The sequence below is a fragment of the Pezoporus flaviventris genome, unplaced genomic scaffold, assembly GCF_033815535.1.
Source record: "Pezoporus flaviventris isolate CSIRO_AGI_PZ_B2104156 unplaced genomic scaffold, CSIRO_AGI_Pfla_v1 ptg000064l, whole genome shotgun sequence".
Classification (NCBI taxonomy): domain Eukaryota; kingdom Metazoa; phylum Chordata; class Aves; order Psittaciformes; family Psittacidae; genus Pezoporus; species Pezoporus flaviventris.
Window position 1 is genome coordinate 666,134 of NW_026892612.1, and position 17,605 is coordinate 683,738.

A 17,605-nucleotide genomic window follows, 5' to 3' on the forward strand; every position below is an offset into this window, starting at 1 on the left:
GATCCAGAGGGAAACACAGTGGCGAAGGATGAAGAAAAGGCTGAGGTACTTCATGTCTTCTTTGCCTCAGTCTTTGATAGTAAGACCAGTTGTTCCCTGAGCACCCAGCCCCTGGAAGACAGGGATGTAGAGCAGAATGATGTCCCCATAATCCAGTCCAGGTTAGCAGCCTGCTACTCCACTTAGACACACACAAGTCCACAGGGCCAGATGGCATCTACTCAACGGTACTGAGAGAGCCCACCAAGCCACTCACCAAGCTGGGAGTGCTCACCAAGCCACTTTTAATCGTTTCTCAAGTCCTAACTAAGCGGGAAGGCCCCAGTTGACTGTAAGTTAGCAAATGTGATGCCCATCCACCAGAAGAGTCAGAAGGAGGATCAGGGGAACTGCAGGCCTGTTGGTCTGACCTTGGGGCCAGTGAAGGTTACGGAGTAGATCATCTTGAGTGCCATCATGTGGCACATACAGGACAAGCAGCTGATCAGGCCCAGTCAACGTGTGTTTAGGAAAGGTGGGTGCTTCTTGACTAACTTTATCTTCTTCTGTGACAAGGTGACCCACCTACTATATGGGGGAAACACTGTGGATTTTGTCTACCTAGACTTCATTAAGTCATCATTAGACACCATTTCCTACAGCATTCTCCTAGATAAACTGACTGCTCATGGCTTGGATGGGTATGCTGTTCACTGTGTAGAAAACTGGCTGGATGGCCAGGTGCAAAGAGTGGTGGTGAAGGGAGATAAATCCAGTTGGCAGATCCTCACAGGTGGTGTTCCCCAGGGCTCAGTACTGGGGACAATTCTGTTTAATATCTACATCAGTGGCCTGGATGAGGGAATTGAGTGCACTCTCAGTAAATTTGCAGACAACACCAAGCTGGGCAGTGAGTGTTGGTCTGCTGGAGGGTAGGAAGGCTCTGCAGAGGGATCTGAACAGGCCCATTGTCTGAAGTTCAGCAACTGTATTTGGGTCCTGCAGTTGGGCCACAACCTCACACAGCGCTACAGGCTTGGGGAAGAGTGGCTGGAAAGCTGCTATGTGGAAAAGGACGTGGGGGTGCTGATTGACAGAGCTGAACATGAGCCGGCTTGTGCCCAGGCAGCCAAGAGTGCCAACAGCATCCTGGCCTGTATCAGACATAGTGTGGCCAGCAGGGGCAGGGCAGTGATCATCCCCCTGTACTTGGCACTGGTGAGGCTGCACCTCAAATCCTGTGTTCAGTTCTGGGCCCCTCACTACAAGAGAGACATTGAGGTGCTGGAGCAGGTCCAGAGAAGGGCAATGAAGCTGGTGAAGGGTTTGGAGCACAAGTCTGATGAGGAGTAGCTGAGGGAACTGGGGGTGTTCAGTCTGGAGAAGAGAAAGCTCAGGGGGGACCTTATCACTCTCTACAACTACCTGAAAGTAGGTTGTAGTGAGGTGGGGGTAGGTCTGTTCTCCCAGGTAACAAGAGATAGGACAAGAGGTAATGGCCTCGGGCTGTGCCAGGGGAGGTTTAGACCGGGTATGAGGAAAAAAATCTGCACTGAAATGGTTGTCAAGCAGTGGAACTGGCTGACAGCAAAGTGGTTGAATGTTTAAAAGTCTTTGATGTGGCGCTTAGGGACATGGTTAATGGTGGATTTAGCAGTGCTAGGTTAATGGTTAGACTTGATGATCTTAAAGGCCTTGTGCAATCTAAATGATCTATGATTTTGAGTTTTTTAAGTTTGTACTCCAGAAGCACAGTGCTCCAGGAAGTTGCTTGGACTTTTTTTCCTGTGATCACTTGAAGCTGCATCCTGGACATTCCTAAAAATACCAACAGCCTTGTTCTTCCTCCTCTGAATATGTTCCTGCTCTAGCATTTGTGCAGCTGATTTGGATCAGGGAGTTGATACGTCTGACAAATGGTCTTTTCTAGGTTGTTATGCTACTGGATTGGGTCAATGATCTGACTGAGCTTGTAGACACAGGGTCTGGGGGAGAGAGGAACTGGAGTTATGATGAACAGAGGTGGGACAGCCTTTTTTCCTATCTTATGCATGCATAGCTACTTGAAATGAATCTGTGGGCTTCATAAGGCTCTTTAATGAGGCACAATGGCCTCCAGGTCATAAATTTGTGTTTCTAGTACTAGCCAGTGTTGAATCTAAGCCCTGAAGTAAATGTCAGGGCTTAAGACATACCTGCCTTTTCAGTATTTGCTAATTAATCTTAATTGCCTGGCTCCTAACACAGCATCCTGGGTTTTCTGAAACCTTCCTGGTTTTCCATGCATTGCAGAGCAGGGCAGTGTGTATAACAGAGGTGCAGACTTGGCATAAAGACTAAGAGTTTAGGGGATTCTTTTTAGCTTTTTACGCCACTTTGTGAAACAAGCTGGCATTTCCATTCTAAAATCTCATGATATGTATGTGTTCCTCTAGATTGTGACTGTGGTAATGTTGTGTTTGGAGCCACTGCTCTCCAGGAAGTTCAGCTTTTACTCTCATGCAGAATTCTCTTTCTGTATCATTAGGAATGTCTTTTTTTTTTTACTTCATGACTTGCCCACTAGCTACAGATAAAACTGTATTTTGGGCTTAGTTATGTGTTTATTTATTTTGTGTGCTTCTTTGTAGTTTTTGAAAACTGGGATATGCCCTTGCAAAACAGTTGTTTTATTATGTTCATGATATCCCTGCCATTTGCAATGAGTATTTTGGCTCTGGGGGTTTTTATTGCACCTGAAGGGTTGCTTTCACATCTTTTCTTTACCCATATGGTCTTCCTTTATGTTCTTCTGTACACATGTAACTGTACAGGCTGTTTTTCCAATACTCACTAAGACTTTCTCCTTAGAATCCTGATTTCACAAACTCTGTAAAGATCTGATATTCTTCAGAGAGCCAAAGCCATTTGTCACAATAATTTTGCTTTGTCCTGACTACTAGCTACAGCACAAACTAGTTTAATCCCAAATTACTCCATTTGTTAGCTGTTCAGATTCGGAGGAGTTAGCCTTACTCATTAGGGTGATGTGGCACCTGGATCTTACAAAGAAGATGTTCCTTCTCCAAGTGAATTCTTCGAATATGCAGCAGAAGTCTCAATTTTTATTTTTTTTTTTTTAATAGTTCTTTCCAGTAGTTCACAATTTAATTTGTGCACCCATGGGAGTAAATGGTAGGTCTCCAATAGCTCTGGGCTTGCTGCATGCAGCAGTGAGGAAGATCTCATTCTGAACGATTTTCTTTCAGTACTGCTTTATTGGGCAATGATGGGAAGTGTTGTAGCTAATTCTGGCAGTTTTGTAAAGTTCTCTTCCAGTCTGGAAGCTGAAGACAACTTCATTTTCTCTATTTTCAGTTGTCTGTGGGACTGTGCATTACTAAGTTGGTACAAAAAGAGAATAGCCCTCATGTCTGCCATGGGCAGAGGGAGTTACCAGATTCATTAATAACGACTCACAACAAGCTGTTACTCTTTCCAGCGGCAGGGCCTCCAGCCAGGTAGGTGAGCGTGTCATCAGTGGTTATACCACTCTGCCTTGTTGGAGGTAGAGCTCGCAGGGTAGGCAATGACTTGGAGTTAGTCATCATTATGACAACTGATGCTCTCCAGATCAGTGAGGGAAGGAGAGGGTGGTGCTGCCTTCCACATATTGATGCATAAACGGAAAATAACCAGACTGCAGTGAGAGCTGCAGGGAAGGGTAGATGATCAATGTCTGCCTGCACCTCCTGTTTCTATCTGCAGGTGCACAGATGTAAAATAATGAAAAGGTCGTGATTATTTTCTTCTTTCAGAAGTGAGGCTTCCATCTGTGTCTGGGGAGGGAGCAGCTGTGTGTTGTCAGCAGTCCCTAGACAGAGACATTTTGGTCAGAGTGAAGTCAGATGCTGGGAATTCTGGAGGAGTGCACAGTGCGGTCTCCTTTGATGCCGTTTGAAGATTGGAGTGCTATGTGTCCTTCCTACCCCAGCATAGCTCTGCTCTGTCATCTGCCTCTCTCCTGGTGGGAGCCCAGTGTTTCCATCAATAATAGTGTTCTCCAGCCCTTTTCCTTGCTTTTCCATCCTTTGTAACATTGTCTGCTGTAGGAGCAAGCTATCTACATCTCTTTCCCTTCTTGGGTTTTGCAAGAAGGAATAAAAGAATCAAGTTCCCCCAGAATCCAACAATAAGAAATTGAATTTCTGTAATAGGGCATGTATGCATCATAACTACAAAAAATGTAGTAAGATGTTAAATATACATATATTCAATATATAGATATAAAAGAGCAGCATATCTCTCTCTTGTTTTTGAAAGACTATAGTTAATGACTTTATGGAAGATTCTGATGTTATTAGACTGTCAGAATGGCTCACTAATCTTCATTACTATTGCTTATTCAGAACTGTTCCAACTCTTGCATCCATTCCCCACAGCCATCCTTAGACCTTAGCTTTAGCAAAAGATCTTTAGCCTCATACAAGTAGGTGGGTTTGGCTGAAGTCTTTTCTCCCAGAAGACGGGTAAACTTCTTTTAGGATCTGTCATTTGAGTAAGTAGCAAAATTACATCAGGACGCTGAGCAGCACTTTACTCCAAGGATGCGTGATGTGCAGATGTAACCATGACCAGCATAACCAATTTACAGTTGGAGAAGAACAACAACAACAAAAAAAAACCTTTAAAGCTCAAAATGCTGTAAGAATACCTACCTTTGTGTGATGTTGATAGCTACTAATGTAGAAAATACATGTCTGGTTTGAAATACATTTCAAAATCTGCATGGCTGGCTTTGAGTTTGGCAGTTAGATATTTGATTTCTTCCTCTCTCAAGTTCAACAGCTTTCATTTAGTTATCACAGGATGGTTTAGGTTGGAAGGGACCTTAAAGACAATCCAGTTCCAACTCCCCTGACACAGGCAGGGACACCTTCCACTAGACCAGGTTGCTCAAAGCCCCATCCAGCCTGGCCTTGAACACTGCCAGTGATGGGGGAGCCACAACTTCTCTGGGCAGCCTGTGCCAGTGCCTCACCACCCTCATAGTGAAGAACTTCTTCCTAATATCCAGTCTAGATCTACCCTCTTTTCAGTTTAATGCCATTTCATGTTGTTCCGTCACTGCATGCCCTTGTAAAAAGTCCCTCTTCAGATTTCTTGTGGGTCCCCTTTAGGTACTGGAAGGCTATTCTGAGGTCTCTCTGGAGCCTTCTTTCTCCAGGCTGAACAAGCCCAACTCCCTCAGCCTGTCTCCGTAGGAGAGGTGCTTCAGCCCTCTGGTCATCTTCATCTTCTGGCCTCCTCATGGACTCAACTGTGCAGGTCCTCATTCCTCTTGTGTTGGTGTCATGGTTTAAGTCCAGCCACTCGCTCACTCACTCACTCCACAGAACTATGCAGCCACTCGCTCACTCCCTCCCTTCTTCCTCCTCCTGCTCCCAGAGGGATGGGAAAGAGAATCAGAAGACTGTAACTCCCACGGGTTGAGGTAAGAACAGTCCATGAGGTTGTCCATAAGGTTGTTCCGGAAATGAGTCCCATTGTCTGACTCAATTCTCTCTGGGGTGCCGTGTTGCCACAAAATCTGTTTCTCAAGGCCCAGGATAGTGTTCTGGGCAGTGGCATGGGGCACAGCGTATGTTTCCAGCCACAGGGTGGTTGCTTCCACCATGGTAAGCACATGGCGCTTGCCTTGGCGGGTTGGTGGCAGTGTGATATAGTCAATCTGCCAGGCCTCCCATATTTGTACTTCAGCTATTGTCCTCCATGCCAAAGAGGCCTTAACCCCTTGGCTTGCTTAATTGCAGCACGTTTCACACTCATGAATAACCTGGGCAATAGCATCCATTGTTAAGTCCACCCCTCGATCATGAGTCCATCTGTATGTTGCATCTCTGCTCATCTCTGGAGACCCCAGAGCTGAGCGCAGTACTGCAGGTGGGATCTCACCTGCGGCAGAGCTTGAGTAGAGGGTCAGGATCGCCTCCTTCGACCTGCTGGTCATGTTCTTTCTGATGCAGCCTAGCATATGGTTGGCTTTCTGGGCTGCTAGCACACACTACTGGGCTGCTAGCACGCACTACTGGGCCATGTTGGGCTTCTCATCAACCAGCACCCCCAAGTCCTTCTGTGCAGGACTGCTGTCAATCCAAGTCTCCATCCAGCCTGTATTTGTGCTTGCGTTTGCCCTGACCCAGTTCAATGCTACACAGTACACACACAGTATGCTAGAGATTGGAAGGGACCTCAAAAGATCATCTAGTCCAATCCCCCTGCCGGAGCAGGAACACCTAGATAATGTTACACAGGAATGTGTCCAGGTGAGTTTTGAATGTCTCCAGGGAAGGAGACTCCACAACCTCCCTGGGCAGCCTGTTCCAGTGTTCCGTCACCCTCACTGAGAAGTTTCTTCTCAAGTTTAAGTGGAACCTCTTGTGTTCCAGTTTGTACCCGTTACCCCTTGTCCTATCATTGTTTGCCACTGAGTAGAGCCTGGCTCCATCCTCGTGACACTCCCCCTTTATATATTTATATACACTAATAAGGTCACCCCTCAGTCTCCTCTTCTCTAAACTATAGAGACCCAGCTCCCTCAATCTTTCCTCATAAGGGAGATGCTCCACTCCCTTAATCATCTTAGTTGCCCTGCGCTGGACTCTCTCCAGCAGGTCCCTGTCCTTCTTGACCTGAGGGGCCCAGAACTGCACACAGTATTCCAGATGCGGCCTCACCAGGGCAGAGTAGAGGGGAAGCAGGACCTCTCTCGACCTACTAACCACCGCCCTTCTAATACACCCCAGGATGCCATTGGCCTTCTTGGCCACAAGGGCACAGCGTTGGCTCATGGTCATCGGGTCGTCCACTAGGACCCCCAGGTCCCTCTCCCCTACACTGCTCTCTAACAGGTCGTTCCCCAACCTGTACTGGAACCTGGGGTTGTTCCTGCCCAGATGCAAGACTCTACACTTTCCCTTGTTATATTTCATCAAGTTATTCCCTGCCCAACCCTCCAGCCTGTCCATGTCTTGCTGGATGGCAGCACAGCCTTCCGGTGTGTCAGCCACTCCTCCCAGCTTAGTGTCATCAGCAAACTTGCTGATAGTACACTCAATTCCCTCATCTAAATCATTGATGAATATATTAAATAATACCGGTCCCAGTACTGACCCTTGAGGTACTCCACTAGTTACAGGCCTCCAACTAGACTCAGCCCCATAGACTACAACTCTCTGGCTTCTCTCCTTCAGCCAGTTCACAGTCCACCTCACTACCTGATCATCCATGTTGAGCTTCAATTGAATTCCATAGTTGAATGGAAATGGTCACTGAAAAGGTAAATAAATTAAACAAAGCATCTTTCTAGGCTGTAATGGGAGGCAAACAGATCCCATTGCCATCACAGGGCATGTTACAATGGTGTATTGTGGATGGGTTTTGCAGACCTGCTGCTCTATGTGGGAATGGCTATGGAAGTTTTGTGGTACCATGACAAATTCACTAGACACTAAGGATATTCAACCACTGCCAAATCTGGATGCCAAGAAAGAAATACTTTGATTTTTGCTTGTTTAAAAGGAGTTGGAGGTGGGCCTACTGTTGGGTAGCTTTTTCACATGCAGAAGATATGAGTCATGTCAGGAATGTAATCTGTGATTTTAGAATACATGAGTATTTTAGGAATATGTGTGTTCTCAGTGATGAAGGTAACAGAATATGTATCAGAGCAAAGGCTGCTATTCTGAACTTTTGTGTTGAAATTCTTGACTCATGCATTTATTGATTTTCAAAGTGTTATTTATATTTACAATGACAGATCAGTACTACTAAAGCATCAGAGCTCGTAACCCTATTTTAAAATGGTTGTATTTGTATTTAAAAGTTAAATTAGCATAGCATTTTTTATGAAACATCTAAGTAGGCTTCTCTTGCTATCACTGATGACCTGAAAGTTCAACTGTACTCTAGAAAACCCTATTAAGTAACATTTTCTTGGCAGATTTTCTGACAGAAATGTTTCATCTGAATACATGTATAATTGTTTTTCTATTTTTTTTTTTTTTTTTAACTTCTGGATATGATTATAGGGACACTTTTCATCTCTGCCAGGTTTGTTGAATATATAATGTATATTCTGTGAAATATATGTAAAACCAGACTTAACAAGTCTGGCAAGGCAGAATATTCTTGTGATGAGTTCTTCTTCCTGAGAAGAGGCTACAAAAGAACGGGTAGGAACTGCTTGTGGTGGTGGTGCAGCGGGTTTTGGAAATCAGGGAACTCACTCAAATGTCTGAATGTGAATTTAAATGTCTAATTTTGAAATCTCAGGCCATGAGTTAGTCAGTTTATAAATTTTTACAAGCAATGCTGTGTATCTGTGGCACTGTGTGAACTTTGAAGTAAAGATGTTTGACTTGGCTGTTTATAATCTTTGATTTGTTTAGTAAAAATATTTGTATAAAAAATCATGTTCCAATCACCTGGAAATATTCAAAAAAACCCAACACCAACAACCAAAATCTCTTTTGGTTATAGATCACACAGGAGAATATTTTTTATAATTAGTTTGGTCAACCCAGATGTTAAGCTTAGTAATAATTTACAAGTCTGGCTACTAGATTTATATCTTGCCTTTACAGTGACACAAGGTGGATGGTACCTTCTACCTATTGTCACTGTAAAGGACAGTTTTCAAAGACATTTTAATGACGGCCTCACAGAATATAAGGCAGAAGACTAACTCAAGCCATTTGCTTTCTTTCTCCTGCTATGTTGTGCAGACCAATAACTTTATAAACATTTGTAGCTACAGATAAAAGGAGGATCATCTCTGAAAAGGAAACTTTTTCAAGAACAAGAAGAGTCATTAGGGCCTCTGTAATCGTCATGCCTTGCAATAGACAAAGCTCTTTTATGAAACAGATATACTTAGTAAATAGAGCAAGTGACAAAGTATGCTTGAAAAAAACCCAAGGTGTTTAATGGACTTAATCCTAACTTTGATATATTTTACTATGCTTTTTTGTGTTGCTTCTAAAGCTGATTTTTTAAACTCCCGGATTTCTCCAGTACAACTGGAGAAGTTTGTACTAAACTCCTCTGAGAGCTTACAAACATGGAGGATACAAATCCTTGTCTATTTCAAGTACCACATGGAGGCAACTCTAAGATATCAGGTCATTCTCCCCAACTTTGGATAATAAACACTGCATGGGCTTGCACTTCTTGCAGAGGAGAGATGCAGCTGCACCACAGGCTGCTGCTGCTCACAGCCATCTCACTGGGTGAAGCAGTGCTGCTGTGGTTACTCTGTGTTGGCGTTAGCACAGAGGCGAGGAGCCCATGGTAGGGAGGAGGACCTCTCTGTGCTGGCTGCTGTGCAGGCACTGGCTAAAAATACAGACATGGACTTTACATGCCTGTATTATAAAGGACTGTAAGAGAAATAAGTAGAAGAAAGCAACCTGACCACATCATAACATCCCATCACCAACCTGTCCGGATGAATTTTCTGTAGGTGTTGAGACTTGCACAAGAGTTCTGGTAAAGTAATGAGAACCCTTGGGAGTACTTCCCAGGCGTGAAAAGCAGCATATGAGAGAGGCTGGCACACATGACTGACTGGACAAATAGAGAACAAGCAGGGGGCATGAAGCGCAAAACAAATGCATTATCTGAAGGAGAGAATGGCTGTCATGACTGTGCAGTCATATCCATGACATGTTGGTCATTGCTGAGAGTCTGAATCAACAGTGAGGCAACGGTAGCTCAGTCCAATGGGTTGCTGTCCACTGTGGCCATTTTGATTTTGGCTTTTGCTAAGTTTACAGCTTTTTTAAACTCACTCCCTATCCATTCGTGCTTCCTACTGAAGTTTATGATTTTATACAGCAGTAAACAGTGGAGAATGCAGCCCGTAGTTCTGCTGATGGGTAAGATCAGATGCTTTTGGTATGGGCTTTAATTTCAAAAGCAGGTCATGTATTAGAGAGGTCACAATCAACTTGAAAGTTATATTTCTTTCTGACATAGTTTTCCATATTGCTGCAGATAAAGACAAGATTCTTTCAGTTTTAGCACCAGCTGCACTGCTTTGTTAACATCCGTATGTTAGGTGCAGTGTCCAGTTTGATTTCCATTTGACTTTTACATCAGGATAGTGTGTTGGATTTTATGTGGGTTGTTCACAGCACTGCAAGAGTGATGAACACTCAGGAACTACTGGAAGTCATTAAAATTAATTTCTGTTTTTTGAAATCTAGACTTGGAGTTGTTGATCTCCCTTCAGAGTCCATGTGTAATACAAATTAAAACACTGGCCTAAATCTGATGTGAGATTTTTATCTGAGGGTAAGTCAGGATTCATACCGCTGAAGAGAAATGAAATATAACTGGTGTCAAGTCAGAGAAAAAGACCTGTTAGGCATATTTGCTTTCATGTTTTTGGCAACATGGAGACCCTTCTTTTTCTATCAATTGAAGTAAACCACCTTAGACTTAGAAATAGGGTTATTGCTCAGAGAACTATCTTTCAGCTGCGTGACCTTCCTTGATATCTGAGAGTCAGGGTGTAGGACAAGAATGAATGGTGTGCCCTGGAGGGGAGAGGTAGGGCTCCGAACTGGGCAGGGCAACAACAGGGAACTGGCGTTTGGGAGCTGGCTGTGGTCTGTGACAGGTTGTTGAAGGAAAGGCCTGGCACCCTTGCCTGGCGGCTGACCCTGGCTGCTGACACCAGTTGCTACGAATCACTCCATTAAATCAAGCACAAAGCTGCAATGCTGAGAGCTCCATCTCAGCTATGGTCCAATATAATTACACATGAGGAATATCTGGCGGGGGTGAATGGGTGGGTTATCCTCTTCCTTTAAGAAAAATGCAAGTAATATAGATGTCCCAGACTACTAATACTAATCTTTTGAAGTTACACATTCAGAAGTTGAGAGAGGCTACAGCTGGAGGTGCCCATAAAGCCTCAGTTATACCCCTGACGTTTGTGTATTCAACAGTCTTTAATTATATGATTATATGCCATCTTGCCTACAGGATTTTCCTCACTCTGTCCACAGGATGGAATTACTTTGGTGATGAATAGGAGGTGTGCAGCAAAGGCAGCTTTTGTCTGGAGAAGTCAGATTTCAATAAAGCTGATTAGTATCTAATGCCCCCCCACATGGGGAAAAATGCATTTGGATTTTGGATTTCAAAAATTTTCTTCTTGAATAGATATTAGATTTTTGGTTTAGAAGAATAATTTATTTATCAGGGAAGATAAATATAATTCCTGCTTTCCAGATGCCTGAATTTAATTTTGACACTTTTCCTGAAGGCACAAGCTGATGATAAGGCCCTTCCATTCCTGGTGCCATTAGGCAGGGGACTGTGAAGCCTCCAGTCCCCTGCCTGGCTCACAAGGAGGTGGGAGCTCAGCTGTGGCAGCTGAGCAGACAGATGTCAGCATGCTCAGACAGGGAGGAAATTGCCTGGTTTTGGCTGGGCTGTTGAGGAAGAACTATTTTTACTTCTACAGTTTTCCTACATCCTAAAGAATATTTGACTTTTCTGAAAGGGCATTTTCTGTCACAAAATACCTCCCAGTGGAACGCTTCCAGTCAGTGGTCATGAATGAGACAGGAAGATTCCAGGAAAAGGAAAGAATATTAGCATGGAGAAGTCTTTCTCTGAAGGACTGGGGTCCCTCAGCTTGTGGCTGTTTCTGCCACAAGCTCTGGTGGTTTTGGTTATTGCTTCAGTTAAAATTTTCACAGTCACCAAATCGCCGTTGTCTTCCAGGTACTTGCCTTGAAGCCATGTGCAAAGGCAATATATGTTTAAGCTATAGAAAATCCACCAAGAATGCTTAAGGTGGATACCACTCAGTATAAAACATGCTACAAGTTTGGATGACAAGTTTTTCAAATTGGGTTACCACAATTACAGATCCTTTTGTAAACTGAGATTATCAAGATTCATGTCAAAGTTGTTGTGGAAGCAAATTAATTCATAAATATGCAAAACCACTTGATAATTTGACAGAGATGATCAGGGAAAAAGTCATAATGAAATTACAAGTTGATCTTCAAGAGCATGCTGAGAAAGATGTTCAGGGACTGATGAGAAAACAGCATAGCTGCTCATTAATTTAAACCAATCCTATGGGTAGGTAGTGGGGAGGAGGGAATGGTATTCAAGTAAATCTATCATTTTTTGCAGGGAATGCATAGATGATGTTTTGATTGTTAACTTTTTAGGGCTTTGCAACTTTAATAATGCTTTTTAAGGTAGGATACGAAAAAATTGAAGGTTGTTACTAGAGTTCCCTGTACCTTCAAAATACAATGAAAGAAAGTTTAATGTTCATTTTACTGCTTACAGTTTTGAAAGACCTGAAAGCTGTGGAGGAACCGTTGAACTGTTTGTATTAAAAGAGGCATATTGTGCTGATCCCATAGTGAGCCAGACAGATAGCTGAAGAATATCAATAAATATCTATTTATAGTTTGAGTAAGTTACTGTGGCTAAGTCTGTGAACCTTTCATATAAACTTGGAAACTCAATTACAGAAAGACTATTTGGCTGAAAGAGAAAAGCTCAGCTCTTTGAGTATTTTCGTATTAAACTACCCATGAAGAATTAGGTGCTAAACATCTTCAAATATCTGATCCTGAGCAATACCCTAATTAATCAGAAGTAGAAATACTAAATTCTAGCTTCCTAGATATGAGTGGGGAGAATACTGCCATTTAAAACCCTAAGAAACGGGTTTTCCTTGAAGCCTTCACTGAAGCAGCAGTTTCAAGTGCCAGTTGCAGATTCTTCTAAAAAATATGCCTCGAACTAATACGTGCAAGAATTAATTTTAAAGATGATTTGGAGATAGTCCAGTTTGTCAGAGAATCTAGAATGTCCTGTTATTATCTGGCCAGCGGGAATAAACTGCTTGAAAACACTCAAAAACTAAGAAAGCATTTTGCAGGTATTTGGCAGATTGTTCAAGTAGAGGGTGATAAGGTGAACTTAATAAAAATATATTATTGTATTAATTAAAAAAATTACAAAAGTTGCCTCAAAAGGTATGATCATGCAAGGCTTGCTTGAGAATTCATTATTCATTGTAGCATGTCACTCTTCCTGTCTTTTAGTTATTTACCCATTTTCCCATGCTTGTTTAGAAAAATGAAGTGAATGTTTTCAAGCTGTAGGCTCAATCTATATCACGATACTTAATTTTTTGTTTCTATTTTTTGGGGGGGATGATGGTGGTTGGTGTACAAATGTAAGTGAGAAGGCCACAGAAAAGCTCTTAGGGGAGAAGGAGAATATTTGTGTTGAGTACATTGCAAAATATTTTTCTAACATTAAAATGAAAAGTTGCAGGGAAGAATGGTGAGATCTGAGACTGGTTTGACCCTTTCAGCTGGTATTCAGAATCCACCATCTTTACAGAAAAAAGTACAAAGCTCAAAAATCTTACATGACCATACCCGTACAAAAAACCAGTGCAGACAACAGCGCTTCTAACATTGTTAGTGGCCTGTGAAACACTCAACACAACTGTGCTCCTTCTGTATAAAAATCCAAGTAAATCTGTGCCAAGAAAGACAATGAATCTGTTCATTGAGGCCCTGTGGTGGACCACAAGTGGTATTCCTATTAATGGCTCTGGAACAAATGAATGCATCTGAATCAACAGCCTGTGATCAGAGGATAGGTAACTGAATAAATGGGACTCTAATCACAGCTAAAAGCTGTAATCTCAAGGTGGTCTTGCAAGCTGTGTCTTATTAAAACACCCTCCTTTGCAAGTGCTTAGCTGTCTGTTACGCATCTCCATTTCTGCCTCTGGGCTTTTGGTTTTGAAGCTACTCCTTTTGTTTTGGCGGGACTTGCTCACTGAAAGAGAATGGTGGTTTATGTTGTACTGTCCTGGTTTAAGATGGTAACTCAGAACCACACAGCTGCTTGCTTACTTCCCTCTTTTCTCTCTTTCTCCCATTTCCCTCCCCAGCTTTGGGTGGGATAAGAAGGAGAATCAAAAGAATGTAAACCCCACTGACTGGGTAACTAAGGTAAAAAAAAAAAAGAAAGGAAATGACAAGGGGAGAGAATATAAAACTAAAAAGCGAAAGGAAAAAAAACCCAATAAACACAAGTGATGCACAATACCTGCTCACCACCCGCCTATCAATACCCAGCCCAACCTAAGCAACAGTCTGCCCTTCCAGGTAACTTCCCCCAGTTTACACAGTGGGCATGATGTGCTGTGATATGGAACACCCCTTTGGCTAGTTTGGGTCAGGTGTCCTCTCTCTGCTTCCTCTCAGCTTCTTGTGCCCCTCCTCACCAGCCGAGCATGAGAGGCTGAAAAGTCCTTGACCATGGTAAGTGCTACTTAGCAACAACTAAAACATCATTGCGTCATCAGCATTGTTCTCAGACTAAAGCTGATACACAGCACTGCATTAGCTACTAGGAAGAAGAAAAATAACTGTTACAGCTGAACCTAAGACATACACCCTCATTTAGGACAGTAGTGACCACACAGCTTAATAGCAAATGGCCTGTGATCTCCTCAGAGCCTCACCTGTGGAAGCTGCCTGGCTTACTTGATAACATCTGCTTCGGAGCAAAGGACAGGTGCAGTTCCCTCAGGGATGAGGCACAGCACTCAGCAAGTGAAAGCTTTGGCTTTATGGAAAGTGCATCATTTCCACGGAGGGAGCCCTGGCTCACTGACTCTAATCAAATGGGGACCTGATATGGCAGAGTCCTGCTTGGGAGTGAAGCTCAAGTGAAAGTACTGTAGGGGTGAATAATACAACTTACACTGATTATCAGATCATATTTATGCACTGTCCTGTTTTGCTTATTAGCAGACAGCAAGTGCTGTTGTCCAGATTCTGAGATCCATAGCTGTCCATCATGTTGGTGCCCATGCAGCAGTATGTGCAGACAGGGAGAAAGCAAACTACCCCATCGTACCAAAGCAAGGAAATGAGATGTGCCTGTGAGTCTACATACTTGGACTGGGGGGGGGGGTGTGTGTGTGAACTATCCTGGCTTGTCATTAACAAAGTCATCTTGAGCCCTACATCACCTTAGTTTCTCTTCATACACTGCTCCCTGCAGAGTTGGTGAGCCATTACTCTGGGATGACCTAATGTTTTCTCGAGGGGAATTGGATGACTGGGATGTGTGTGAAGTGGATAGTTACAGCTCGTGTATGTAAGCATCACTATCCTGGTCTGAAATTACTCTAGTGTTGTATGGTGCTTAGCTACAGCTGCAATTTCACTTATAGGCTGCCAAATCAGACACTCTTCGCCCCCACCCCCATCTCTCATATCACCTACATTTTCCAGGAGGAAAGGTGCAGCTGACTAGCAGGGCTCACCCTGCACATCCTCATTGGCCTCATGAGTTGCAGTTTGGCTCACTGCACCATCTGTGTGTGTGTCAACTGTGCACTGGCAGGTGTCAGCAGGTAAATGTTCTAATTCTTTTATTTGCAAGATTTGGCTAGGGAAATTGCTTGAAAATGCTGACCAAAATGAGCATTAAAGGTTGCCCTTCTCATTGATTACAGCTCTGACTAAATCATCACCTCTGTATTACTCTCATTTAGACTTAGGAGTCTGTTCTGCTAACAGGCAGGGTACACAACAAAATGGCCATACACTAGCTGTATAAATGCACAGTTTATTAAACAAGCACACTAAAGCAAATAAGCACTCTAAAGCAAACAAGCACATTAATGCGAATTGGGTATATTTCTCTCTATATATAGTAAATAAGTACAATAAAGCAAAGCAGATATATATGTATGAGTAAAGTACAGAGGAAAATTAGCAATGCATCAAATCATTGCTGCATATAGAGAACAGAGATTAAGAAGAAATACATCACTATTTACCACCAAATCATCATCCAGGCCCACACTTTAAGCTGGGAAGCCCTGTTGCAGCCAGTGCCAGGAGTCTGAGGTAACTGGAAAAATTCCTGTGCAGTGCGTACACCCATAGGTGAGGCTTTGGATTCTGCTATAGGGGGTCCTGCTTTTATACCCTTAGAAAGACAACTGGCTTTATGCCAGATCAGTAATTGTTTACTTGTGGGCAGTGCAGTTTCTCATGATCTCACTGTTGTCTGCACTGAGAACATTGGCCAGGAGCCCTGCTGCGGCCAAGTATGAAGGTCATAGAACAGCTGCACACCTATGTTTTCCTGCCTCTTTCTGACAGACAGTCATGATGAACATAAACGTACATACTCTGCTGAATACACTTTGACAAAAAACTCACTTGGTTATGCCTCTCAGTCATGAGTGGGAATCAAGTCTCAGCTAGGTTCCCATCCATTACATCTGGTCCTTTGATTCTTGATCATGACAAAGACACACAAGACACAATGTCTTATGATTGCTTCTATAGATGGCAATTCCATATTGATAATAAAATGAGTATAGTAACTTATGCACACTGAGAACAGCTATTATGCACACTAGGGCTGCTAGAGTTTTATTCCCACTAGTACTGCTCAGGTTGAATAGATTTTCAGTACAATTATCATGATGATTATAAGCACTAGAAAGGTTACAACATTTAACAGTGACAGTGCTAGCATTAGCTATAGTTACTACATCTTAATCTGTTGGGTGTTGTATAAACAACCATCCGTAGCGTTTTCCTCATGAACTGGTTATCCACAGATGTACTCCTGGGCAAAATGTTGAATTAGCTAGGAAGGCAAAGTTCATTCATATTGATAGCTTGGCTTAGCGAGTGAAGATTTGGGAAGGGCTGTAACCACGCTTGCTACAAATACGATGACCAAGGGCAAGTGGGACAGGTGTAATTATCTGTGAGGTCTGGTGCTGCTCTTTTATCTCAGTGCACAAGCCAGTTTTCAATCCTTCTCAGATAGCTTCCTGGGGTAATGGCATCGCCCAAAGGAACCGTAAGACATATGAGGATGGCTAGGATCTGTAATTTCTGTAAAACACAAAAATAAAACATAATAACATTATTCTCTTAAATAGCATTTATTCACAGGGACATATTCCCATTTTTCTCATCTGGATTTAATCACTAATACAGTATTGTCTTTCCAGTGGCAATGACTTTAGCTGGCTCAGCTTTCAATTGGTCAGTGGTTACAAATCCACAGTTACCTCAAGCTGTGGTTACCTATGGGGCTTCCTTCTTACTCATTTGAGTCTCTAAAACTCTGGGTCTTCCTCCCTGCTTACTTGCAGGAAAATATCAACGTTTTAGCAACATGGTCTCATGGCTGGATTAAGATACCTGGATCTTCACTATTCAGTGAAATTGCCTTAATCTCCCATTGATCATCTGAATCAGTGATGCCCCCAAGTATTTAAATACCTTTGACTGGTGAACTGGTTGCTGGGGATATCAAATCAAAGTAACCTGATGGAATATATACTCCAATACCACTATCAGTGACACAGATACTTTGGGTATTCAATACATGCATTTGTAAAGCATACATCTAATCCTGCAGCATTCAGGGGTGCTTCATAAGGTGCTAAAGCTTCCTCCTTTATTTCCCAGTATGAGTGTCTCTGCTACTGTAAATGCTTTTATTTGCAAACTAGGGGTAGTCATTCTTATTAAAGGGG

General features: G+C 42.9%; 1 long non-coding RNA gene across 1 annotated transcript; it reads left to right on the plus strand.

Annotated features, from left to right (window-relative positions):
• The first annotated feature begins 1,804 nt into the window (after nucleotides 1–1,804).
• On the plus strand, nucleotides 1,805–4,027 carry LOC133278232 (uncharacterized). The gene is made up of 2 exons (XR_009746486.1): nucleotides 1,805–2,001; nucleotides 3,777–4,027. It is a non-coding gene; the product is annotated as an uncharacterized LOC133278232 (long non-coding RNA).
• The last annotated feature ends 13,578 nt before the right edge of the window (nucleotides 4,028–17,605 follow it).